The sequence below is a fragment of the Gymnogyps californianus genome, chromosome Z (genome assembly GCF_018139145.2).
Source record: "Gymnogyps californianus isolate 813 chromosome Z, ASM1813914v2, whole genome shotgun sequence".
In the NCBI taxonomy this organism is placed as follows: Eukaryota; Metazoa; Chordata; class Aves; order Accipitriformes; family Cathartidae; genus Gymnogyps; species Gymnogyps californianus.
Window position 1 is genome coordinate 8,842,081 of NC_059500.1, and position 26,311 is coordinate 8,868,391.

Genomic DNA, 26,311 nt, shown 5'->3' on the forward strand with positions numbered 1-26,311 from the left:
TCTGGTTCAGCTGCAGTGCCTGTCACAGGGGTTGGGGTAACCGCGGTGCCTGTCGCCGGGGTTGGAGTGGCTACAGTGCCTGTCATTTTGTTGTCAGATCCAGAGACCTTCTCTTCCCCTTGAGGGTACTGAGTAGTGTTGACCAGGGCTTGGTAGGCACGGGCCAGGCCCCAGCACATTGCGGTGATTTGTGTCTCCCTGGAACTGTTGGGGTGACAGCATAGTTTTCCGAAATGTTCTCCTAGTTTTTCAGGGTTCTGCACTTGTTCAAGGGTGAAGTTCCAAAACACTGGAGGTGCCCACCATCCTAGGCATTTGCCCATGCTACCCCACACACCCTGCCACTCATAGCTCTCCAGCCTTGGGCAGATCTCTGGGTGATCCTCTCAAATAGTTGTTTAACCCTGGGCAAGACCTGAACCACATTCCAGAACATGCTAGTTCCTGGCAATAGGACCATGTTAGTTTCAACATTCCAAGGATAGTCAAAGTTTTGAAAATTCTGAAACGCTACTGTAATTAGCCTGGAGGAGGAGGGGAACGGGAAGGAAGGTGTCTCCCGCATAGATTCGCTCTCCAAGGAGAAAAGGTAAACGGTGTCATTATTAACAGTTTCCGCTAGATAGCTCCCAAAGTACGGAGAGAACGGCAATGCTGAGTACAAATACCGGGTTAGTCCCACGACCGATAGTTTTATCGTACCATAAACGAGTGGTACATAGTACAGCAAAGCGAAAACCTTAATCCACCTCACCTTATGGGTGATAAGCAGCAGCACAGGGACTGTATACGGCAAGCGAGGTGATACATAACACAACTCTAAGAATGAGTGCCACAACTCTAAGAGCCAATAAATCAACATTGCGACCAGCGACTACTAAACTAATACAATGAATGCTTATAGCAAATCTGTTTTAACATGCTCTGGCCAGATCTGTCGCTATCTCAACCCTTCAGGCCCCACGTTGGGCGCCAAAAAGGACTGTCGTGGTTTAACCCCAGCCAGCAACTGAGCACCACACAGCCGCTCCCTCACTCTCCCCCCTGCTCCCAGTGGGATAGGGAAGAGAATTGGGAAAGAAGGTAAAACTCATGGGTTGAGATAAGAATGGTTTAATAACTAAAGTAAAATAGAATACTAACAATAATAATAAAATATAATAACAATAATAATAATTGTAATTAAAAGGAATATAACAAAAAAAAGAAGAGAAAAAAAAGAAAAAAACCCCAGTGATGCACAATGCAATTGCTCACCACCCGTTGACCGATGCCAGAGCAGCGATCTGCTCCTCCCGGCCAACTCCCCCCGTTTGTATACTGGGCATGACGTTCCATGGTATGGAATAGCCCTTTGGCCAGTTCAGGTCAGCTGCCCCGGCCATGCTCCCTCCCAGCTTCTTGCACACCTGCTTGCTGGCAGAGCATGGGAAACTGGAAAATCCTTAAGATAAGCGCTCCTTAGCAACAACTAAAACATCAGGGTGTTCTCAACGTTATTCTCACAGTAAATCCAAAACACAGCACTGTACCAGCTACTAAGCAGAAAATTAACTCTATCCCAGCCAAAACCAGGACACCAATCTCAGTTGCTGTGTATGGAGATAAGACCCAGCATGCTCATCTTATAATCAGTGAGTTATAAGGTATTCTAATAGTTGATTGCATTCTGTCTTCATAGAGATGTGTCTAGCCCCCAGTACAGGACACCTTACACAGAAATAAAGAGATAGAAACAACAGACTGAGAATTCCCCCATCTGAATGGGATCCCACCCAGGTAGGGTGTCAGTCCTTGTTTCAAGAAGTTATTTTTAGTGTGAAATGACGTCAGCACAAAATCTTAAGACGCATTTCTAAACATGTACCCAATGACACAACATTTCTTTAGGAGGTGTGTGAAGAAGAGTTGAATCTTCTCCTGTCTGGATGGGAACAGGCTCCCTCCACCAGCAAACAGAGCAAACGCTGCTCCGGAGTGGGAGTACTATCTCCTTCTATAGCTGGAACTCTAGCCCTGAAGGACTTTTTTCCCCACACACTCTTCATCTAAGAGCAGACACATGAGGGCAGACCATCAGACTCTGCACATATGTCACAGCAGATGCAGAGGGGAGAGTGTGAGAGTGAGGAAATGACAACCATGAACTTTCAGAACTGGAGATGGTGCCTTTGTATTTAGTAGCCTTCAGTGGATTTCTTTTTTGTGAATTGGTCCAGTGATTTCCAAATTCAGTATGGAGCATCCATTTCCAATGATGCCTCCAGATGCTATTGCAGTGTAAGCAGCACAAAGACAGTACTACTGCAGTGATAGATGGGTAATGAGCAGTAGATAGCAGGCACATGATACTCTGCTCTGACAGAACTGGATGTTTTACCCTCACTAAATTCTTTTACTGCTGTGCTGAAATGGCTCAAACTATTGGATGTGCAGTTCTGTGCCTTCTGATCATTTCATCTTCTTAACTATAAACAAGTGCAGGAATAAAGCAATTTATAAACTGCAAAACCATTCCATAAACATTAAAAACCTTTGGAGAGTCAGCTACATGTGTATCACATTTTGGTGCAATATTTCAAACAAATGTTTCTATAAATGGCAAAAAGAGAAAGCCAGTCATTTTAGTAATATACAGGAAAACAACACACATATTAAAAAATCAAATGCTCTTGCATAATAAAACTGTATCCAAGATCTTCAATCACAGGAGTGCTAATTAAAACTTTGCAATTTTCCCACATTGCAATCTATCAAGTTCAGTAGTTTTATGCATATTAATATCCTGGGGCTCTAAACCTTTTCACAGTTTGTGTGAACTTAAACGTATTGTTTTTTCCCTTGATAGACCTCTCTCAGTTTCTCTTTATGGTAACAGAAACATAGATCTTCCTGTTAATTTTCCGTCTGTTAGCTGTATTACAGCACAGTATTATAATCAGATCAATTTATTGCAAGTATATCACATTTTCTTTTCTTTTTACTGTATGGTTAAATCACTTTGAAAATTGTTTTCCCTTCATTCAACATCAGTGCTCCAATCTACCTTTTTTATTTAACTTCAGGTGTTGATACCAAGTAAAATTAAGAGCTTAAGGTATGAATTTGTGACTTGAAAAGGGGAAAGTTGTGATATTTTGGAATTCATCATAAGCCTGGAGATAAAAGGCAGAAGTATGTGAACAGGAACTGCAATATCTCAAGTGTGGTCAGAATTTACCAAGCAAATTAACCAGATGTAAAGAAAATATTTTTCTGCTTTTCACTACGTACAATTGTGTATTCAATGAAAATAAATGAAGCCTAAAAAAAAGATATGATTCCTGTCTGTAAGTACATGCATGAAGTATATTCTAGAGAGAAAGAAAAGCATTATAAGCTAAAGAATAAGCAATAGAAACTAGCTGTAAATTTAGCTTGATAATTAGAAAAGGGTTCCTCAGTGGTATAAGCTTGCAGAACAGCCTTCTCCCAGGAACAGTGTAAAAAACCCAAACAAGCAAACGAACAAACTGTTCAGAAGATCGAGCACGATACATTTAAGATATGTTTGACCGCTGTCTGTGGTCAGTGCTGACTAGGCTTGACGTACAACGAACTTGATGAAGTATCCAGAAACATAACCAAGTACAGGAAAGTATGACGTTTGTCTATTGCTTTGCTTAGTGCGAGTACAAAACCTGCCTCTGGCCAAACAAAGTGTTGGCCAGAGCACGTAGGTGTCTTCCAGCTCAGGCTTTGGACTCCCTGTGAGACTCAGTCCCAGGGGCAGGTACCTGGGGAACGCTTACGGTGTGAGCAGACTGACCTGGACACCCACATGGGGAAGGGGCCAGGGGGTCTGCCAGGCTAGGCAGAGACCTGCCTCAGTGATTAAATGGCCAACTGCAATCTCATCCCGCTGCGGAGAATTAGCCTGAAACATCTCAACCTCACCCTGGAACCGCAGGGACTGGACAGACATGTTTCCATTCCCTCCGTCCCAGTTCAGAAAGTAACATGGACAAGTGCAGAAATAGAAGTCTTGATGTGCAGGAAATTTCATTTCCAAGTTAAAGGCAAGTTCCAATTTAGAGCTCACAGAACTCCCCAGTTTTGGGCAAGATGGACTAAGCTGGCAGCAGCTACCTCTCATGGTGAAGCTCCGAGAGGAAAACTTTTGGCCACCAGGAGACCTGATGCAGCTTGGTCTCAGTGTAGGCTCCCCTGCACGGGCTGTCAGTCATCTTCCGCTGCTGGAGCTGTAGAGTTTGAAAGAAAACACTTGTCTTTACTTTGAAGGTGGTTCCTTTTCAGCGCTGTGTGCTGTTTGGGCGCTGCAGTGATGACGTGGGACAGACCGGACAGTGCTTCCCACATTCACATGCAAGAGAAAAAGCAAAAGCAGAGCTCTAAGTGTGAGCTGTCACTGCAAACATTCAGTGCTTCAGTAGAAGTACTTGTTAGGTTCTCCACACTCAAAAAATGAGTTTGCAAGTGTAAAATATTTGGAGTTTTGAATTCTTGAAGTTAAATGTTCTGAACTGAAGAACCGGATTTGTTATTTTTTTAGGGAAAACTTCTTTTCATTCATTAATCATGCAATACTTTGGGGTGGAAGCAGAGAGGGGAAGTAGCGTTATCTAATCCTGACAATGGAAAGAGAAACAAAGAACTGAAGGTGGATATTGGCAAAAATACCACAGAAGATGCTTGCACCGAGTCATTCAGATGCTTCTCTTCACAGCAGTCTTAACTGCTTCCTTTGCTTATGTTACTGTTCACTTTCTCAAGCAATAATGAGAGCTGAACATATCTTTTTTTTCATTACAATCATTTGAAAGTGTCACAAATAACCTCACAGGCTGCTTTCAGCTTTTCAGAGAATCCATCAGGCAAAAGTATTGTATCCCATCAGTTAGCTAAATAACGTGAAAGCTGGCTTAGCTTTAGAGGCCCTGACCCTTCCACAGTGACATCGGTGTCTACAATTTCAGCAGCCTCAGGTAGTGGTTATCTGCAGTCGCTGTTCAAAATGCCTTTCAGAATATGGCAGAAGTTATTGCCTCTTTTCTCTTCAGCTGCTGCGACCAGTGAAGGACCCATTATCAGGAAAGTATGAGACACATCTAAAGAGACATTGCTAAGAAGCTGTGAGTACTGATGAGCTTGATTTCTCTAATGAGTAAAAAAGAGATAACTAACGGAATATGGCCTTTTGTAGTTGGTAGATGAAAGATCAAAAATAGTGATTCATATTTGGAGTCCTAATGGAGGATACACAGGTAGCAGCTACCAGCCTTCTGTACAGACTGGACAAGACTCTTAAATCTCTCCAAGCGATGCTTAGTTACATCGAGTAAATTCTGTTCTGTGCTTAACAGCCCTCCTATGTAGTTTCAGCTGGGAACAGATTATTTAGAACTGGAAACCATCTACATTTTATTTGTCTAATATTGTATGCACTTATGAGCAGAAGTGCTCTCGATTTTAAAAGAGGAGCATTTAAGCACTTATAGAAAAGATAATTCATCGAAGGATCACTGGTTTATTGCAGTGAAATAAGGAAAAAAAACCCCATGAAGTTTGTTACCCAAAATAAAAATGGTTTCAAGTTTATCTTTGGGCTGAATCAGTTAGCAAGCAGAGTGGTAACACAGCTCTTTTGCTGTAACAGCTCTAGTAAGAACAGCAGAAGCACCCATCCTCAGAGCATTTAGTGAAGGAAAAACTCCTAACACAGTCTGCAAAACAATGACGTTAATTATTGCCTGGCTAATGGAATCATAGAATCATAGAATCATTTAGGTTGGAAAAGACCTTTAAGATCATCGAGTCCAACCACAAACCTAACGCTGCCAAGTCCACCACTAAACCATGTCCCTACGCACCACATCTACATGTCTTTTAACTACCTCCAGGGATGGGGACTCAACCACTTCCCTGGGCAGCCTGTTCAAATGCAACAGGAAGGCTGATAAAGATTTTTTGGGTGGGTAACTGCACATGCATATCATTTGCAGGTGTTTTGACTCTGGATGACTCTGGATGATAAAACATATGTCTCACAGAATCTATCTTATTTTACTAGAAACAGTCTTGGAGGATATCAATAATGCAGAAAAAACCCCACACCTGCTAACTCTGTCACAGGCTCTAACATTTTGCATAGATGCTTGGCTCTTCTATGATATTTAAGAGAGGTGCAGCCATATTTCATCTGAAGACTTTTGGGTTATCAGGCCAGCCTATTTGGGATTTGATTTAATGACATGCATGAAAGCTATATCAGAAGTTTTCACCTGCTAGGATCTCAATCTTCAGTGTTAGGTTAGTTTTTCACATAAATTAGCATAATCTCTGCGAGTTACTCAGTCTTGATCGTTTTCCCTCATAAATAGCTCTGAGATGTAAATGAAGCATTATTATCCCCAGGGACAGAAGATATATCAGCTTCTTTCAAGTCCATGAGAGCCTGCTGAATTGGGGTCTCAAGCGTTCTGTGGGACCACATCCATTTTGCTTCTAACAAAGGCATTCATTCATATGCATTTTTTAATATCTCAAAACAAAAGACTTAAAAAAACCCCAAGACTTTCAAGAGAGAATTCCTCAGTGAATGGGACCCAGAAAAGCCATGAACGTTTTTTTCTGAAGTCTTCTACAGAGTCGGTAGCAGACCATGACCTGAACTGGAGCCCCACTGAGGCTCAGACAAACTGTGCAAGAGAAACTCAGTAGTGATGCCAAACATTGCAACAAATAATTGTAATAAAAATAGTGTTTGTGTTTTTAAAAAGTGGCTGCAGCTTGTTAATATTTGGATGCTTTCACTTACAATATCCTTGGAGAAACTGCAGTGTTTGATCTCAGTTATGTTACATACTAAAACATTCAGGTCAAGGCAATTCCTACTAGCTAGTGGATGCCAGAGCATCAAGGACAAGTAACACTGACTTTGCTATGTGGGTGTGTTTGCTGAGGCACTCCAGTGAGGATTTTGCACCTTGTGAGCTCCTTTTCTTGATACACTCTTCTACTGTGTGCAGAGTTTGGAAGACTTAAGTGAGGAGCCCGTACTGTTCTTTCTGTTTCATATAAAGTATTTAGTAAATAATTTGTATAGCAGATGTTAGGTGTCCTGCAAATAAGAAGTATTGTGTTTATTGATCATTTAGACCAAAAAGGAAATGTGTCCAATTAATCTGTTTTATCAAAAGCTGAAGTTCAAAATCCTGCTATTGTGGGCAAGCTCACCATGGGGAAGAGTTTTATACCTAGCAACACACTGCAGGAACATTTAGCGTCATATTGTGCTAGACACCTGCAAGCTGCATCTTCCTTCTTCAAAAGAAAAAACTCCTTTTGAACTTCCTCTTGTTATGTATTTTAGGGAACTGTAAGACCCTTAAAAACATACTTCAGACACACAGTGAAGTCTTGAAACTTTTAGGAAAACACAGATAGCTCAGCTCTTTCTGTATTTCAAGCTAATTGTGAAAATACTGTGATTGTTTAATCATTAAGGAGTCAAAATGTTTGTAAAGATGCCCTCCAAACACCTTCACTGCCAATTTCAATGATGCTGGAAGAAAAAATTTAATCTACAAATATGGCAAAGCCACAGATGCTAGAGCTGGTTAACATATGATAATAAGTTTTTCTGCTGCGCATGTGCTGGTAATGTTTAAGCAACTGCTATCTAATGCAGAAAAAGCTATTTCAAGACTGTTTAGAGACTATGTCTTTTAAAATGAGTGTTTAAACATTCTCTCAGGACGAAGTTCAAAATGATTGGAGAAAAATAAACACCAAAATGGTACTATGGATTAAACTTACCTGAAGCATCAAGTCAGCAGCTAATAAGCCCTAAGGAAAATGAAGATCATCAGGAATGAGCCAACCAAGACAAAACAAAAAAACAAACAAAGAAAACCCAAATAAGCCAAAGGCGCTGAGGTATCGACAGTATATATATATATATATATATGTATGGACAGCTTGCATATTTATGAACTGCAGAATTTAACTAAAGTACTACAAAGAATAAGCAAGGACAAGCAGCTGATTTTTTAGTTTCACAGGGACAAAATGAGGTCTAGATTTCGCCTGCACTAGAAAAAGAGATTCAAACTTCCCTGGAGTAAACAATTAAAAATATACCACTCATGGCTTTCAGTCTCATAATAAAGTACTCTTCATATTAATGTGTTTTTTTAATGAGGCAAGTCTCAAAACAAAAGTTTTCTCTATCTTTCCCATTTACATCATCTGCTACAGTAAAGGATAGTAGCGTTTCATGTAAAGTTTGTTTCCCAGCTGGCTGCCCACAACTAAAAACATCTAGAAGTAGCATCTCCTGATTCAGCATTACTTTGATAGCAGAAGGGAAGGATGAAGCATATTTAAGCAGTGCCCAAAATTAATCAGAAAACATTTTAATGTATGGGATCTTTTTTTTTGTTTTCTTATTTTGCATATGTCTGTAATTAGGAAGGAAAAAATCTGCATTTTTAGATTTCAAATTAAGACATGGACAGTTTTTCTAAATTCTACAGGAGTTTAACTACATGTTTGTGGAAAGACAAAAGAAGCCGATATTGGCAAAGAGAAAAGGATTAAAACTGAATAAAAGATCAAGTTTTGAGACATCCACAGGTATGATATCTCTAAGCAATCAAATGAAATAATTTATTTGAGCTTATAAGCTTTAGTCTTTATCCATTTAAAGCCCCTTAAATCAGCCTGCATTGTGTTGTGTTTATATTTCTGATACATTAATGTTTATGTTTCAGTGACTTTCTCAAAACAAATACATAATTAAGCAAATAACTGGATTTAGAGACACTCCTAAAAGTCAGGATCCTGTGAATCTGGCACTAGCTTGGAGAACTGCTAACTACATCACTAGCTATATTCTACTTCATACATCTCTATCCCGTCTCCCCTGCCAGGAAGAATGTTTTTCCCTGAGTGACAAGTGAGAGAAACTTTTAAAGCTCAGAGAGTAGGACCCTGATATATAAAAAATGAATAATCTGTAATTAAAGTGCTGAGGGAGGGGGGGAAGCCAATGAAAAGCAGACCAATCAGCCTTAACAGAATTTGCAATCATTAGCATTGAAATTCAGTGCAGACAATTTTAATCTAGGTGGCTGCACAGTCTTTGGTTTTAACCTACAGGAATGTTCAGATTTTAAATTAACTGGAGAACAGCTCCCCTATTGTTGCCCAGCTTCATTAAAATCATATTGCATACAGAGGCAAAAATGAGATTAATATTAAAGTTCTCCAAGTTCAGATGAGAGGTATTCTTTAGTCCATAAAGTCTGCCACCATGCCAAATTTAGGAGAAAAATCAGACATAATTTGGTATTTTATTTGGTCTCAAGAGAAAATAGTGTGACCCTGTTGAGAGATATTTGTATCAACGATAATTGTTAACATGATATATAATGAATGAAGCATTTCTTTGATGGCCACATTATACTCACAGAGAGGTATATATTAGTTCTGTGGACTTCAGTGGGGTTGTGAGTTCAGACCAGCTGAGAGCATTAATCACTCCAGGACTCTGAAAACGTGCCATGCTACTCCACCTCCAATTCTGGAGCCATAATCACAGGTGTACTTTAACTCCTCCTATGGGCAGGATTCTTGGATATGCTCTAAATTTTGCTTTCACTCTATCCGTTGGATGTGTGACCAGTTTTTCAGAAGGACTGAAAATCCAGTGTAGAGTACTTCTGAACTTTGCATGATAAGTGATTAGAAAGCATAATCAAGTATTTTGGACAATTGAATCAATGGTAACAGGGTCTTAGCTTGTAAAAGTAGGTGGAAAATATGCAGACTATTTTCTAGTCTCTAGTTAGGGTGGATTTCTAAGCAATGCGCTACATGTAACCAAACTGTATTCATAAAACACTTACACACCTTTATTCCCTCAATGGGTATTTTGTTTGCATTCCGTGACAGCTTAGGTCATAACTAACATCAAAAGAAAAGCTAACAAGTAAGACCCCACATAAACCCCAAATATGTACAGTCAAGGAATATTAGGTAGCTCAAAGCTTATTTTCAGTGGGTCCACTCGGTGTTCAGTTAGAGAAGTGACACGAACCAAACCAATAAGAGATGTACATTTGCTGAAGAAAGTAAGAGTGACCATTTTATGCAATTTGCTTTTACAATAGCTGTAATCAAAGCAGTTTTCATTAGCTCAAGCTGATAGGCTCCAAAACCCCAGTTGCTCTGAACAGGAATGCATACCACCTCACTGAGTTTGGAAATTCAATTGCTGTGCCATTAGCTTGGTTTGAAATTTTCAAAGGAATGAACACTCAGGTATTAATTGCTGGCTGTCATCTGGGCTGTGAAGATTCAGGTTCTCCACAATATATGGACTTGGCAACTACAGCCAGGTCAATTTCACAAGGCTGAAGCATATGGATACTGTGGTTGAAGTCCCAGCTACAGAGATCAAGTTCTTCCACAAATGGAGTAATCCTATCCCTCACATAACGCTTTCAGAAGCTTTCCTGATGCAAAGTTCAGTTCTTTTTAAACTGAAGAAATATCTGAACCTAAAATTATACTCTTGTTAAAACTCATATGTGTCACTACTTTAACTAGAAGCTTAAATCTCAGCAGTCTTTTTAGCTGAATTTTGTATGAATTTAATTTCTTCTATCGTGTACACAAAACAGTTATGACTCATGTTTCTTGTGTCTGTTATGAATGCCAAATGAGTGCAATCTTTGTTCTTCTGATGCAGCCCTATTCATGATGTAGTACAGCACTACTAGTACCCTGCCGAAAAAAAAGAAAAAAAAATCAAGTTGATTATAAGCATATATTTTTTTTTCTGCCTAGGCATGACTTTTTTTTCACTACTCAAAATTGAGTATAAAAGCTGAAATGAATTAATCCCTGTAAAAGATAAATAGACAGCTCTGCTTAACGAACCATGCATTCATGTTTTTCAGTCAATTTACCATCCGTGGTGACTTAGGTAGCTGCACAAAACATAGTACGAATGTGATGGGAGACAATTTAAATATTATGCACCACAAACTGTTCAAAGATACTGGATGAACTAAGGCCAGGCAAAAATGCACAGATGATTTAACGTGTACAAGCCTTTCTAAAAAGTAAAAAAAAAAACCAAACAACAAAAAACGTAGAAAAAGCTTTTTCTCTGTTAAATAATAATTTTGCTCTGTCTTAATAATTTCAAGAGAGTCTAAGTCTCCATCTAGACAAAATCAAGTTGCTGACATACTCATCCATGTTCCTTACCTAGAGAAACACCTTCCCATCTCCCCCTGCTGATGCCATGGGGTTTCTGGTGAGAGAAAGGAGAGGGTATGAGGATGCAGCAGGCGGGGTGCCACGCTGGCAGACAGATGATCTCTATTAATGGCAACAGAAGGAAGGAAGGAAAGAGTTTCCAGGCACAACAAAAAGTGGCTGTGGTTTTTTGTTTGTGTGGGTTTTTTTTTAATGTTCAGAAGGATTTAACTTAGAAAGAAGTAAGTAGACAATGCCAGACTTAGGAGCCCTTCTCAGGACTGAGGCTGTGTCAGCCAAAGTGGCAGAGTGTTCCCAGCAGAGACCAGACAGAAACCAGTGATGGACTACTGCAGTAGGAAATAGCAGCTTTGGGCTCCGGTCACTTCTTGCAGGATTTTATTTAACCATCTCAGAGGTCTTCTGTTCTGCTCATTTACATTTTTAAGTATCTGCCCACTTTGTGTTTGCCATCTTCTGGACCCTTATTTCTCCAAATTATAAGAGTTTGTAAGACACATTTGACAAAAGGTTTTGTTAAAAATTACTTAGATGTGAATGCTGTCCACGTAGAGAACAAAATGTCTCCTTCATTTTTTTCCTGATGATTCTCTGGGCTCTTATAACACTGAAGCCTTCATCCCTTTAGGTTAGATGAAAATTAAGAAGAAATAGATCCTTTAAAAATTCTAGCAAAATGGTTAAAAAATTAGTTCTTAAAAAATACTGGCAGAAGATAATCTAAGGAAAAAATGCAAGTCTATGCAAAAGGCCTGAACTGTGAGTTCATAGGAGTCAAACAAACAAACAAAAATTTTTATAGCACTGAAAACAGGAGATAAACACTGGAAATGGATGCTGGAACTCTGCTGAACTGAGTTGAACTGAATTTCACCATCCTTCATAAGTATAAATGTAGCAATGAAATTGAAGAAAGAGGAAAGCAATCCTTGATGAAAGCCAAGATCAATCTGTTCATCCCCTATCATATTCTACTTGGCAAAGATTAACAAATCCTAAATACGATCATGAAGATGTTATTCATAGTGTATCTGAGACCTTAAGAATATGTGAAGGGTACAGTTTGCCTCCTTAAAGGATGAAATCGGCAAATTGAAAGCTATGGTAAGCAAAGGAGTGCCCCTCCATGAGAAATGTTTCCCAGAGGAGGAATCTGCTGCCCTCCTGGGAGACCCATGTTGACTGCAACAGATTTGTAAGTAGAGTACTTAGCTGATCGTGCCTTATGGATGCTTATGGAGAGTTTAGAAAGATGATTCTGTGCTGCCATTGCAGCTTTTCAGAGACATTTAGACCAATTGTAATCCTCCCTAAACCTCTACTGTTCCCAGAACTTCACTTGAGAAGAAGTTCAGAGAGGTCAAGAAAGCCTCAATTCTAAATTAATAACAAGAAGTAAATCATAGTTTTTAATAGCAAGTAATGTTATTTCTTTACTTCTTTTTGTTCTCTATTGTACAAAATGGACAATTAAAAATAAAAATAAAACCAATCCAGTTTTATATTTTGTCTTCAACCTTCTTGGAATGAAAAATCTGATATTTTTATCTTTCATGTAAAGCGTACTCAGATTTTATTATTTTCTACCATTAAAGTGAGAAGAAGCTTTCATTCCAGCATCTAATTTCAAATGTGTAACAAAAAGTCACTAGAACCCAGCATGCTCCATTTCTGTGTATCATACATGAACTTTGAGAAAGGACAGAAAGACAAAGCAGAGCCCTCTCTGGTGCAGCTACTGAGAACGGATCCCGTTGCATCCCTCCAAAGCAGAGCCACGTTCCCCGTGTCGGCAGCAGGAGGCCAGTGCTCTGCTCGTCTGCGGCACAGATGCACAGACCGTGTTCACGCTCCTGAAAAAGTAAATCTGCCTTTGACTTCTGAACTCAGGCAGACCACCTTCTGAAACTCTTGAGCAGCCAAGATAACACTCATGAAGGCAGTTTTCAGCATGCCTCCTTTCCCAGTGATTTCAAACCAGATCAAGAAATAACAGCAGAAATAACCACCTTAATCAAACTCACTGTTAAGAACATGTAAAAGTTACATATACTTCATGCTGAAAGGTATTATTTCAAATAAAGAAAATGAGAGAAAGCCCTGTGATGTTCCTGAGCATCCCATTGAAACACACACATCATTTGCCAGAACTCAGGAATATACACTAAACCCCACAATCTCTTTAAAGGCTCCAGCAAACGTTGGAATAAGTCTTTAGGTAGAGAGACTTAAATCTGAGAAAGCATGTTATTCTAAAATTTTCATCTCTGTTTTGGAAATAATTGAAACAGCTTTACGTCCGAGTTGTTCCTCCTAAAGCACCCCTTGGGTGATTCAGGATAATCCCCCAAATGTATAATTTCCATACCTACAGGTTACAACCTTAGTTTTCTACAACATATGTAGTAAATGCATTTGATGGGAAATAGGTCCATCAAGTTAAAGCAGCTTCGTTTCCATCCCAAACCTCTAATCCAAAAGGTGCTGCAGTTTCTGTAAAGTACCATTAGGTATTTTAATTAATGTAATGTACCATTAGGTTCAAGATATTGAGATTTTGAGTAACAACTTACTTTATTGTCGATTTTGACCTGCTGCTTTTTCCATTATGAGGTAATAATGATTTCAAAAAAGACCAACTTCTGTTCATCAGAAATAAAAAAGTTACAATGCTGTCACTGGAATTTAAAAAGACCATTGCTTAATATTTAGAGGGATTTTGCACCAGTGTTATTGCATTATTCTTTCTTTTAGTCTTCAATGACCTTTTAAAACTACCTGAAAATTTGCACATCACCATGTAATGAGGACATTTGTTCTTTTTATTCCTATTCTTTACATCTGTTGCAAGGTCACACCTTTTGCCAAAGGTAAACAGCCTGACTTCTCATGTCAGTGTTATCTTTTCATTTCCAATTGCTCTTATTCTGCAGCCACAGCTTTAAATTATAAATGATGCTCTTAGCACCACCCTTGTTACGACCCAGACCGGACAGACCAGAGGGTCGTAGAGGTTCTGGGATCCCCCCGGGCTAAATTAAGGGGAAACGACACCAAACGATCACTTTGAATGCTTTATTCGAACAATCCAAACTGTGGAAGGCATAACGGTGGGCAGCGTGGGTTGCAGCAAAACGTTCACAAGAAGAGAGAAAAGAGAGGAAGAAGGAAAAAAAAAAAAGAAAGAGGGGGAAAAGAAACGAGATAGTCACCACCCTTCGATCCCGCGGTGTCGGCGACGAGCGCGGCAGTCCTCCGGTGATGGGCGCGGGCAACGTGGCTCTTTGCAGTTGTGTCTTTTATAGGCTAAATCTCCGTCCACAGTCACGCCTCTTTAAGACTTATATAGGTTCATTCCAGACAGTTCTCAACATACATAGTAGTGTTCCAGGGGGTTCTTTATCTACTGAGTATGTGCCATTTATCGGGGTGGTGGTCTTGGAGACTTGCTAAGGAGCTACAAGCCCCCTCCTCAGATAAGCTTTGTGTGGCCTCTGGCCATATGTGGTGGGTTCCCGGGCTGGTTCTGCCAGAACCCAGGACTGCACACCCTCCGGCACACCCCCTGTGTCCAGGCCAGCCAACTTCTTGCTAATGGCCCTCCCTCTTTGTTAGGCAGACCGCACCTTGGTTGCTACAATGTTTGAGACATTGACAGACATTAACTCTTCCAGTCCCTCACAACCCTGTCTGTGATTTAGTCCCTTTTCTACAGAAATCCTCAAGAAAGATATGACAGAAATCCTGAGGAAAGAAGAGATTGATGTTTGTGGAAGGGATTTGCTCTCATTACGGTTTGATAAGCTGGACAGATTCAACAGGAGTTCGAGCATCTGGGCAGTTTGGAAAAGGGAGGCTGGGGACTAATTTAGTCTGAGGTGCACAAATCTGTTCTGCATGGGGCAGTGGGAGAGGTGGAGAGAGACAGGGCAGGGCTCTTTCTGGACCTCAGTAAGGAAGGCCCTTTAAACAAATAGCTTAATAAGATAACTGCTTTAATAAGACAGACTGAGAAGAGGAATACAGATAGAGAGTAAATCTCGCCTCCCTCCAGATGCCGGGTACCCTGTGCTTGTGCAGTGTCACACGAAGTCCGGGTGGATTTTTCTACGGCGCACAACTCTCCAGCAACTACTCTTTTTGTTAACAAGGTGCGTTCACACAGTCCCTCCCCTAACTCTCCATTGACCAGTTGACTGAAATAGCTTGAAGAAGATAGGATGACTAATTTTGCACATTTACTTTCTCTCTTCAGCCACTCTGTAATAGAGGAAAGATACACCAAGGCCATCTGTACTTTCAGGATCCACTCTTTTCACCTGATGAACACAGGCCAGATTTGTATGTGTGCTTACTCAATCTGAATTTACACACTAAAATGTGTAGGAGACTGTGCATTAATTAGAACATTTCTATTTTCATCTGTTGGAGAGCAAGTGAATGAATTATGGTGTCAGGTTTTCCAGATGCAGTCTATTAATGAAATAATAATTCTTTCTGCCTTAGTATCTAATACATATATTGAAACAAGCAACATTATATTTAAAGTATTTCACTGGTGCGTGTTTATATTAATTAGCAAAAATGTACTCCTCATCTTTGAAAGAAACAAAGATATAAACAAGGTAGCTTAAAAAATGGCAGTTTTTAATTTAGCACCTCCACAATCATCTCCAACAATAAATGAAGTATCCAAGAGCTTAAAGACTTCTGTACTGGGTCAGAACACAGCTTTACGTGGCACAGTATACTGTTTTTGACAATACCCTACAATGAATGTTCAGAAGAGTATGTACTACAGGTAAAATTCCCAGTTTCCCAGGTGAAGTCTTGTCAAATGGCAACATTTTCTTAAGGTATTGGTGGAAGACAAGGAATAAAGACTCAGATATTTTCTAGCATTTAAATTAAGGTAATTACGGATCCTAGTAATATCTTTTAAGATAACTATGATATAGACAAGACTTGTTGTCTCAGGATAACTCTGAAAAGATGTTTTTTAGCATGTGGATGGGACTTCCTGGTCGCTTAACTATACAGAGTACAATGACAGTCACCCTGTGAAGAGCTCCTTCATTTCTGAGAGGGAAGAGGTGATGGAAAGATTTGACAAAACTCTATTATCTGAAAAAAATGCAGCATCAGTGCAAGGAAAACTTCAAGTCTTCCACCAATTTAAATTTCTAGGGTTTTGACTGAAAATAAAAAAAGAAAAAAGAAAAAATGTAAAATCTTATTAATATTTTCTAATTAAAACACTGTTATTTTATTAAAAATACTATTTTCATTTAGAAATCATTGACTCTTATTCCAAAAGAGTTAGAAATACCAAACAGCAAAATACTGGGTCTGGAGTGCTATTTGAATTTTCTCAGTGCTGTTTTGTTTTTTTTTTCCCCCTCAAATTATCTGGAGAGAAGTATGGGAAAGGGAGAACAATAGAGTTGAGAAAACATATTTTTTCAGGCCAATTGTCACTTAAACTAGTCATATTGGTAGCCAAATGTCTTATCATCCCCCTGTACAACTTATAATGTAAAAACAAGGGATCTTTCCATCTCTTGATAAAAAGCACTTTCATTGGTTAAGTGTTTATTTCTATCTTTAATGAATATCAAATATTCATTAAAGGCTAATATTTAACTTCTGCTAGTGGTTAGTCAGTTTGTAAAAATCTTCTAAATTTTATGACAGAGCTCTCAAATATGTTGCTTTCAAGCTCAAACATCTATATAAGTCTTTAAATTTTTTGAGCACATACATTTTATACACTAATATTAAACTATTAAAAATAAACCAGCAAATATTCAACAGTGCCTGTGAAAACTAATTTGGCCTGGGATATATGTTTGTTTTTTTTTTTCCTAAGATCATAGTGGTTTTTGTGTGCAACTCTGCTTTAAGAAAAATTTGGGAAAAAAAAATCCCAGAAATTTTTTCAGGGGCTTTGGCACCCATGTGGTTCCATAGCAAAGATTTGCAGACAAATATGATTTCTACACTTTAAGAGTCTCATAGATGTGTTGTTTGGATTATATTTGGAGTTTCACAAACAAGACACAGACTAATAATGGTTTTGAGAGGTACTGTAGACAAAAAAATGGGGAGACATAAGATTTGATCCCAGAATTGAGAAATCACTGTTGCGAAGCTCTTCTGAGTTCCCCTGAATTCACTGAATTTCTCACTAAACACAAAATATGTATTCATCATAAAAAGACAGCAAAAGGCCTTTCTCCAAGCAGAAGCGAGTGCTAAAAACACTTATACTTTGATACATATTTCAATCATTCAGTGAGAAATGAATGTAATTTCAAAAATCCCCAAACAACTAAAAAAAATCTTTTATTTACAATGACAAAAATTATTACAAATGACAGGGGGTTACAAAAATCTGGGATTTTACATATGAAGGGAAATGGCAGGTGAGCATCTGTTCTCAAGAAGTTCTTGATTTTTTTGTGTGTATGTGTTTGATTTTAGCATATAGGACTATTCTTCAAAATTACGTGATTCATAGATATGTGAAGAAACTTATATCGGATCTTTATCACGTTGTTAGGTGACCAACTCAATCAGCTTTTTCTTGGGATGCATTTTTACAGACAGCCATGATTTCCATTTTACTGTGAGTCACCTTTGCAGGTGATCAGCAGTTTGTATATAGAATTCCTCTGGAAACGGGTAAGAAAAGACTTTCTAAGCATTATAACAAATTTCAGTAGAAATTGTAAGTCTTCATCCCGTCATTTATACACTCAAAATATTGATTATGCTTCATGATGTAAAGCTGTGTTATTTCATTTTTTTCCCCTTTAGCTGTGCTTGTGTGTTGCAGAGGGGAGTATTTTCAAATGTCCTGTGGTTAAACATGTAACATTGTAGAGATTACTTTTTGGAGCACTTGCCACTAATTCCGTCAGAATTTGCAAACTTCTTATTGCAATGTACTTGTGACTTGTCAAGTTTTGTGTGGTGCAGCAAAAACAAAGAGTAGAAATTTATGGGGACTGCCATTTTCAGTTCTACCCATCTTGACTCAAACCAAGATTTAAATGAATTTTAGTCTAGACCAGAGAACTGACAGCTTCCCAGAATGAAAACCTTCTCAAAAACTGTGTCTTATTGTTATTAATCATATATCTTAATCTGTTGCTAGCTCAACCACATGCAACCTTACAAAAAATGCAAAGTCAAGCTACAGATTTCACTCTCGAGTTGTTACTGGAGGCACACGATGGAACAAACCACCAAATCCACAGTAAAACAGTAACCTATTCGCAGAAGGCACTCTGTCCTCAGAACCTCATGTATCTGGTCACATGCAACATTTTTCTTTTTTCTTTATAATAAATTTGGGTTAATTGGATAAGGTCTGTGTGAGATGTAAAATTACAAAGCATATCTGATTCATCAGATCCGTTATTTAGCAAAATACTCTTCCAAAATGCTTGAGAGTAGCACTTTCAAATGGCCTGAGGAATAAACTCAATGCTAATTGCAATTAGTTGGGTCTTTTTAACTGCAAATACGTGAACAGCTGAGAACACAGTAAGCATGAGATGTTATTTGTAAGACCTATGTGCTCCCAGCTCAATTTGTATGGTTCACGAAAGCAGCTATTGTAATTTTAGGTTTTGTAACTGTATCAGCTGCTGGGAATCCCAGAATTTCCTCCAAGTCAGAAGAATGCTTTTGGAAAGCAAGCCATTTGGGTGGACACTTACAGCTTTGTAACTGTTGGCCTGAGTGTATATAGGTAATATTACAAATGTATATTTTGTTCTGCTTCTGTTGATTTCCATTTCCATGTGCAAAGTAATTTTTAAGCTTCATTGACTGCTGTGTTGTCTCAGATTAACAGCTTACAGTTTCCTGAAGAGAGCTTAGCCCGTATTTCTTCCATGCTCATCTTTCCTCCACAGATACTCAATTTAAGCAAGTCTTAGAAAAACGTCACATCCCTTTGCCCTTTGTTCCTCAGAGTAATTAAAACATTAAGAAAGCACTTTTCAGCTTAAACTGACAGTCTGAGACATATGGAAAAAAAATGAGAGACTAAAATTGAATGTGCTACATCTCATTGCCCACCATACCATACTTGAAAAAAATGATTTCACCATTTCTGGGACATTCTGGGAAATGCCTGCACTTGCAGAGTCCAGCTCCATGAATTCACAGGGACTCTGTGTGGTTTCTGCAGTTCACCTCAGGTGTCACACCCCAAGCCATGGTCTGTAACTGTGAGAGAACACCTGATGCTCCAGTGTCTTCAGAATAAGGCCATGCCACTGGACCTAAAACTGGACAGACCAATTTCATTTCCAGCAGTGACAGTAAAGATGGCATTGGCAAAATGAGAATATTAAGTAAAGTTTCTAGAAATTGCCAAAAAGAATTTCCACCTTGTAAGGTTTCTTTCGTTTAAGGTTTTGGTGGATAGAATTTGGCACAGAAACACAGGAACTATTTGGCAGCTTTGAATACTTTCATACTCATGCTTCCCAGTTTGCAGATAGGTTTTCAACTAAAGGTCAGCAAGTGACCAGCTGAGTATTTAGGTCTTGAAAATCTGACCCTCAGCCTTTCTAGGCATGTAAGTTACTTATTTTTCAGCCCACATTAAAGAAAGCAACATATATAGGCCTTAGGAGCACCTAGTAGAAACACTTCTATTTAGATGTCCAGGACTAGTAAGTTATTTCTGTTCAGCCAGATAAGAAAACTTTGGATAAAAGGATCCTGATGGAATCAATTATTATAATGTCCAGTCCTTGTGGACTAAAAATACTTTTCTTTCTCTCGGAGAATGAGAGTTTGAAATATTTGTTTTGGAATACATCTGTTCAAAAGTATTTTTAGTTAGACGTTACAGTCAGGTAATTCTTTTTCAAGGAAATTTTTCCCAGGAATCCCTCAGTTAAGAAGGAAGCTTCTCAAAGGCTCCTGCATCGGTACAATTTGCTACAAGCATCACGAAGCACAGGCTGAAGGGGACTCTCTTGATTCGTGTCTTCTGAGAGACAGAAACTCTTCCTTCTGCAGGCATTTAAATATCTGCTTTTAAAGATATGAAAAAAGTTAATCCCTACCGTATCATCCTGAATTTCATTGTAATAGCTGTCGAAGAAACTTTTCATGGTTCTTCTCACAGGCCAAGACATGAGAGCAGTACCTCTTTTTCTCCTTCTTGTTTTCATAAAAAGGAAGAGTCCCTCAAACTGTTATTGGTTTATTTGTGTTTTGGAAATGACTGTAGATGAAAGAAAAATATGCACATGCAGCAAAACAAAATGAAGGATTTAATTAAACTGGCTATTGCATCTTAGCTGAGTGTCATGGTTTAACCCCAGCCAGCAACTCAGCACCACGCAGCCACTTCCCCCTCCCCCCTCCTAGCGGGGTGGGGAGGAGGAGGAAAAAAAAAGTAAAACTCGTGGGTTGAGATAAGAAGAGTTAAATAACTAAAGTAAAATAAAATACACTACTAACTAAAAATAAATAATAATAATTGTAATGAAAAGGAATATAACAAAAAAAAAGAAATAATACCCAAGAAAAGACAAGTGATGCGCAATGCAATGGCTCACCTCCCGCTGACTGATGCCTGAGCAGCAATCTGCACCTCCCAGCCAACTCCCCCCGGTTTGTATATTGGGCACGACGTTCCATGGTATGGAATAGCCCTTTGGCCAGTTCAGGTCAGCTGCCCCGGCCATGCTCCCTCCCAGCTTCTTGCACACCTGCTTGCTGGCAGAGCATGGAAAACTGAAAAGTCCTTGGCTTAAGATAAGCGCTACTTAGCAACAACTAAACCATCAGTGTGTTCTCAACATCATTCTCACACTAAATCCAAAACCCAGCACTGTACCAGCTACTAAGAAGAGAGTGAACTCTGTCCCAGCCGAAACCAGGACACTGAGAAATCTTTATCCTGAAGAAAATCCTGAGAAAAGTCCTGAGAAATCTTTACTCCTGAAGTTGGAAGCTTGGAAAATACTGGATGAAGATGGTGCTTTTCTTGGACTTCAGTGGTTCTTTCAAACTTTGCCTCTACAGTAAACAAACAGGATAAAACCAAAATGAAGCACGTTCTAAAATACCCATATCTTTTTTTGCATTTTTTTTCTTCATCAGCATTTTGGACTGCTGAGGAAAACATTGATAGAAGGTTCCAAAACATAACTAAAAGATGAGAGATATTAAAAGTTTAAATGACCACGAGGATTAAAAGCCTGAAACATGACCAGCTATCAGACGATGTTCCATCAACAGAAAATGGATTTAAGAAATGAAATCATATTTTTTTGAAAATTGAAAATTGAAATTGACATTTGTTGTCAATTAGAAAAGTAAAGTCTAATGTTCAACAAATGTCAAAGAATGTTTTCACTGATTTTTAAGTGATTCACAATGAAGAAATATATTCTCTAAACATTCTTTAAAAAAAAAAAATTCCTATTTGTAATTTTTTCCTCTCAGAACTTTGAGGGGGGTTTATAGCAATTTGTAAATGATTTCTGAATGTTTGTTTTTTCTTATTCAAAGAATTCTTAATTTCTGAAATTCTGCTCTGTGGTGACCAATGAAAACTGGCTTTGATAGTCTGACACTTCAAATTTTTCAATTTGATTCAACAAGTATAATATTTTTAAACAGAAAATTCAAATTAAAGTCTCGTTGGTTTTTTTTTTTTGCTATCTTTTCACACCCAAAAATGAAACAAAACCTGAAAAAGTTTTGAAATTACATATCTGTATGCAAGGAATGGATTTATTAGGCAGTTCAAAGTCTTAGTTAACTTCCTAGAGGGCAGCAGAGCTCTTTGGATAATGCAACCCCAATTTGCTGTTAAAGTGAGAGCTAGGATAAATTATTTGTATCTGTTCTTTTGCACATTGAAGGAATAATACAACAAAAAAATCTGGGGTCAGTTTTACAATTTTATTTAGTTTGGACATAAAAAAAAACCACTTGAAAGAATAGATACAGATATGAAAAAAGCATTTGTTTTGAAGGTTTTGTTTTTAAGAAAATGCAGAAAAAAGACACACAGGTATAATGTCAGAGAGACAAAAAGTCAGAGCCCAGGTGTGAAACCTGGGGGTGGACAAAGCATGGGAAAAAAGCAAAGCATAACCATAACAGAGAGACAAACAGGAAGAATTATGAACACGGGCAGAAGCAGTAGTTACTCCAGCCTATGTAGCTAGGCTGGGATAAAAGACAGATGGTGAGAAGAAGAGAGGGTGGAGAGAAATTCAGTGATAGTTTGAGAGCACAAGTCTTATGAGGAGCAGCTGAGGGAACTGGGGTTGTTTACTCTGAAGAAAAGGAGGCTGAGGGGAGACCTTATCGCTCTCTACAACTACCTGAAAGGAGGTTGTAGAGAGGTGGGTGTCTGTCTCTTTTCCCAAGCAACAAGCGATAGGACAAGAGGAAGTGGCTCCAAGTCGCACGAAGGGAGGTTTAGATTGCATATTAGGAAAAATTTCTTCACCGAAAGGGTTGTCAAGCACTGGAACAGGCTGCCCAGGGAAGTGGTTGAGTCCCCAACCCTGGAGGTAGTTAAAAGACGTGTAGATGTGGTGCTTAGGGACATGGTTTAGTGGTGGACTTGGCAGCATTAGGTTTGTGGTTGGACTCGACGATCTTAAAGGTCTTTTCCAACCTAAATGATTCTATGATTCTATGATTCCATGAACTGCCCCGGGGCTGCTCCAGCCTTACCACCACTGGGAACTTCCATGTGTGGGACCCAGGAAGCCTGTACAGATTGCCATGAGATGGACTGACATAGGTGAAAATATTTGGGAGGCTATGAACCACAGCAGCCAACCATGCAGAAGTCTGAAGCCAGCTTGTTTTCTTGTAGGGCTTGGTGTGTAATTTACAGAGAACTGAAATCAAAACAGAGGAGATCAAGAAGATACAGAAAATCAGCTGAAATAAGTTATTCTTAACAAAATAATGAAAACAATGAAATGAAATTAAATATATTTATTAAAAAATATGGAAGATCTACAATGCTTTGTTAACAAATGTAAGAGGTACTTTTTTCCATTTTTTTAAAAAGCCTGAATATGTAGCTTAAAGTTTTGCTGCAGGTTTTTTTTGTTTGTTTCCTTGTGCTTTCTTTTTTTTGAGAAGCTTATACTGTCAGGAAGAACTGTCTGTCCTGATATTTTAGTCACAAGGTAAGATAGTTGGCAAAGACTAGAGAATAGTCCTACAACATTTAATATATGAAGACAGGGCTTGGGAAACTGGAGCCCAGTTCAACACTCTTCCTTCTCTAATGCAGCCTTGCAGAGTTTGTTTGTCCTTTCCGAAACATCACTCTTCTAAACAGCTGATAGGTGAACTTTCTGCTGCATCACTTTGGTGTCACAGGGGTAACCATGAGAAGAGGAGAACTGTGAAAACTAAGCAGACAACTGAGAAGTGCTCGGATACAATAATAATAGAAACTGTTGTATAACTTAATCTAGGTCGATGTTAGCAGCACAAGAATCTTCAAGTAAGTGCAAAAATGTAGGGTCTCAGTGGTCCTTGGGGAACCCATAGAAAAGACACAGTCATCATGTGTAGTGGGGAGGTAAAGAATCTGGATTTTGGAAATTGAAACAACAGTTATGCAGTTGAAACAATAGAAGGAGCATTGTTTAAACAGATGCATTTCTCATGGGGGTAATACGGAAATACATTTATTATACAGCACATGTAGATGAGGGTAGAGATTTGAATCTTTGTCCCTGTATATTTGAAAAAATATTATAACCACTTACCAGGGTGATAGAACTAATGTCCTTCTAGGCACAACTCATTTAATTGTATATTCAGTGTGGAATAGCTCAAGTCAATGCAGAAGAGAAAAAATGTTGAAATACATAAAATGATTTACTGTATGAGAAACCCATTTTCTGCTTAATAAATTCAATTTATTACACAGCTAGGTTCTACCAAATTCACTTTTAAAGGGCGAGCATCTTTTAACTACAGAATAAAACCCACCTACCTTTCCTTACTATTTGTATTTCTTCAAACGTAGCATGAGATCATTAAATGCATTTGAAGAAAAACCACAATCTGTACCATAGGAGGAAGGAAAGCCAAGAACAATGTATTCTGCTGCTGGTTAGTCTGAAAATAAAGGGCTGCTGAACACAGGGGGGTTTTTTGACAAAACACCACATTCCTTTGGAAGCTGAATTATAACTGACTCATGACTCAGTAAAACTTTGCATTTGTAAGTCTATGCAGTGACTGATATTGGAGCCCAGAGTGATGGGCTGAAGAAACCCAGCGGTTCATCATGTGCGAAAGAACAGTGGTATAATGGGTACTTGTGGCACTAACAAAAGATCAGCAGCAGCTCAGCTACAGCGCAGCTGAAGGGATGGCTAATGCACGGTGGATGCTGCTGTGTTCTTGTCCTCTGAGGCAAACACATGTTCACATCCTCACTCCTATCCCAGCTCATGTCATTTTCTTTATTTGTGTACTCTGGCAGGTGCCTCAGACTGTTACTGAAAGGGTTGGGAGTCTTCCCCTCAAATCAAGAGCATGCGTAAATATGAAAATCAAGAGTGCCAGCCAGGGTATGATACACCAGAGGAAAGGAAATGTTCCTGGAAGAGGAAATATGACTGAATCCTGTGGTATTTCTACATCTGAGCTTTCCCAGGGCAGTGGATTCAACGGAGTAAGGCTCCCAAGGATCTGTTCCTTATTTCTGGCCCTTATGTTCTTTATATTTATGGCAGAGAATCCTAATATCCAGTCATTGCTGATAACAAGAGCATGAACGAGACAAACTATGAGATGCCTGGATGTATTTCAATATCCCTAGTGAAGAGCAATGAGAAAAATCCTCATAATAAAAAGTGATCTTTACAATTCTGACCAGTCATTGGACTTTTCAGCAACAGTTTTTTTTTCCAAAAGAACATATTTTCTGGTTTATGAGATCTGCATTAAGTCGGGGGGGGGGGGGGGGGGGGGGGGGGGGGGGGCGGAATCTACCTTTGCTGCTTAAAAAAAAAGGAAAAAAATAACTCAAAAGAGTGTTGTAAAAAGTGACAGTTTGCATTACTGCCTTCAAACAGCATCATAAAGAGCTTCAGAGCCAAGTACTCTGCAAATCCATATGAAGGTCTGGGGAGTCAGTGCACACCATGGGGAAATCTTCTTTCTAGTGTAACTCATTTTAAGGTGGTTATAAGATAACAGGTCATGAAACCATTTCCTCAGGCACAGAGTTAGAGCAGAACTATGCAAAACTCTGTAGCTGCCCCCTCAACCTTGATCCAGTTGCCAGCTGACAGTGGCTGTAAAGGTAAAAACACTTATGCTGAAAGACATAGATGATATCGCTCCCTCTCCACCTCATCCTTCTTGGGTGTCTGAAAACTCCTGTTTCCATGTAGGAATGAGCAGCATACTGGGACCAATTCAGGAAACATTGGGCCTCTCACATGTTGCATCACTTCACATGCAAGAGATTAAAGCTTCAAGGTCAAATTACAGGAAAAGTAGGACAACTGCAGAGCCGAACTGAAACTGCATGGCGCAGAGAAAGGGGTGTGGGGTGGAAGACTGTTCAATCAATGGATTTTTGTTTCAGATTAAAAACAAAAGGTGAGAAATAAGTCAGTTAGGAACATGGGCGAAGGGAATATATAACTGTTGCACCAATAACCAGGAACTGGTAGCTCATAAAAAAATGTTTCTGTCCACCAGATGCTCGGAGTACAGCCTGTTTTTAACCATGATGAATCTACCACCTCCTTTAAAAGGCCTGGGTTTGTGTCAGCAAGTGCTCTAAATGATAAATTTAGAGTTGCTTTGGTTGGAGTGAGAATTATGTTTTCCTCTATTTTTATATCCTTGATATTCTCAATGTATTACTCTTAGATGATACTGAAGAGTAAATTGGGCTACAGAGACGAACACAAATTCATTTGTGACTGTATGTGCACAATGGGATTAAACAACAAGACACAACAGAAGGCTGATA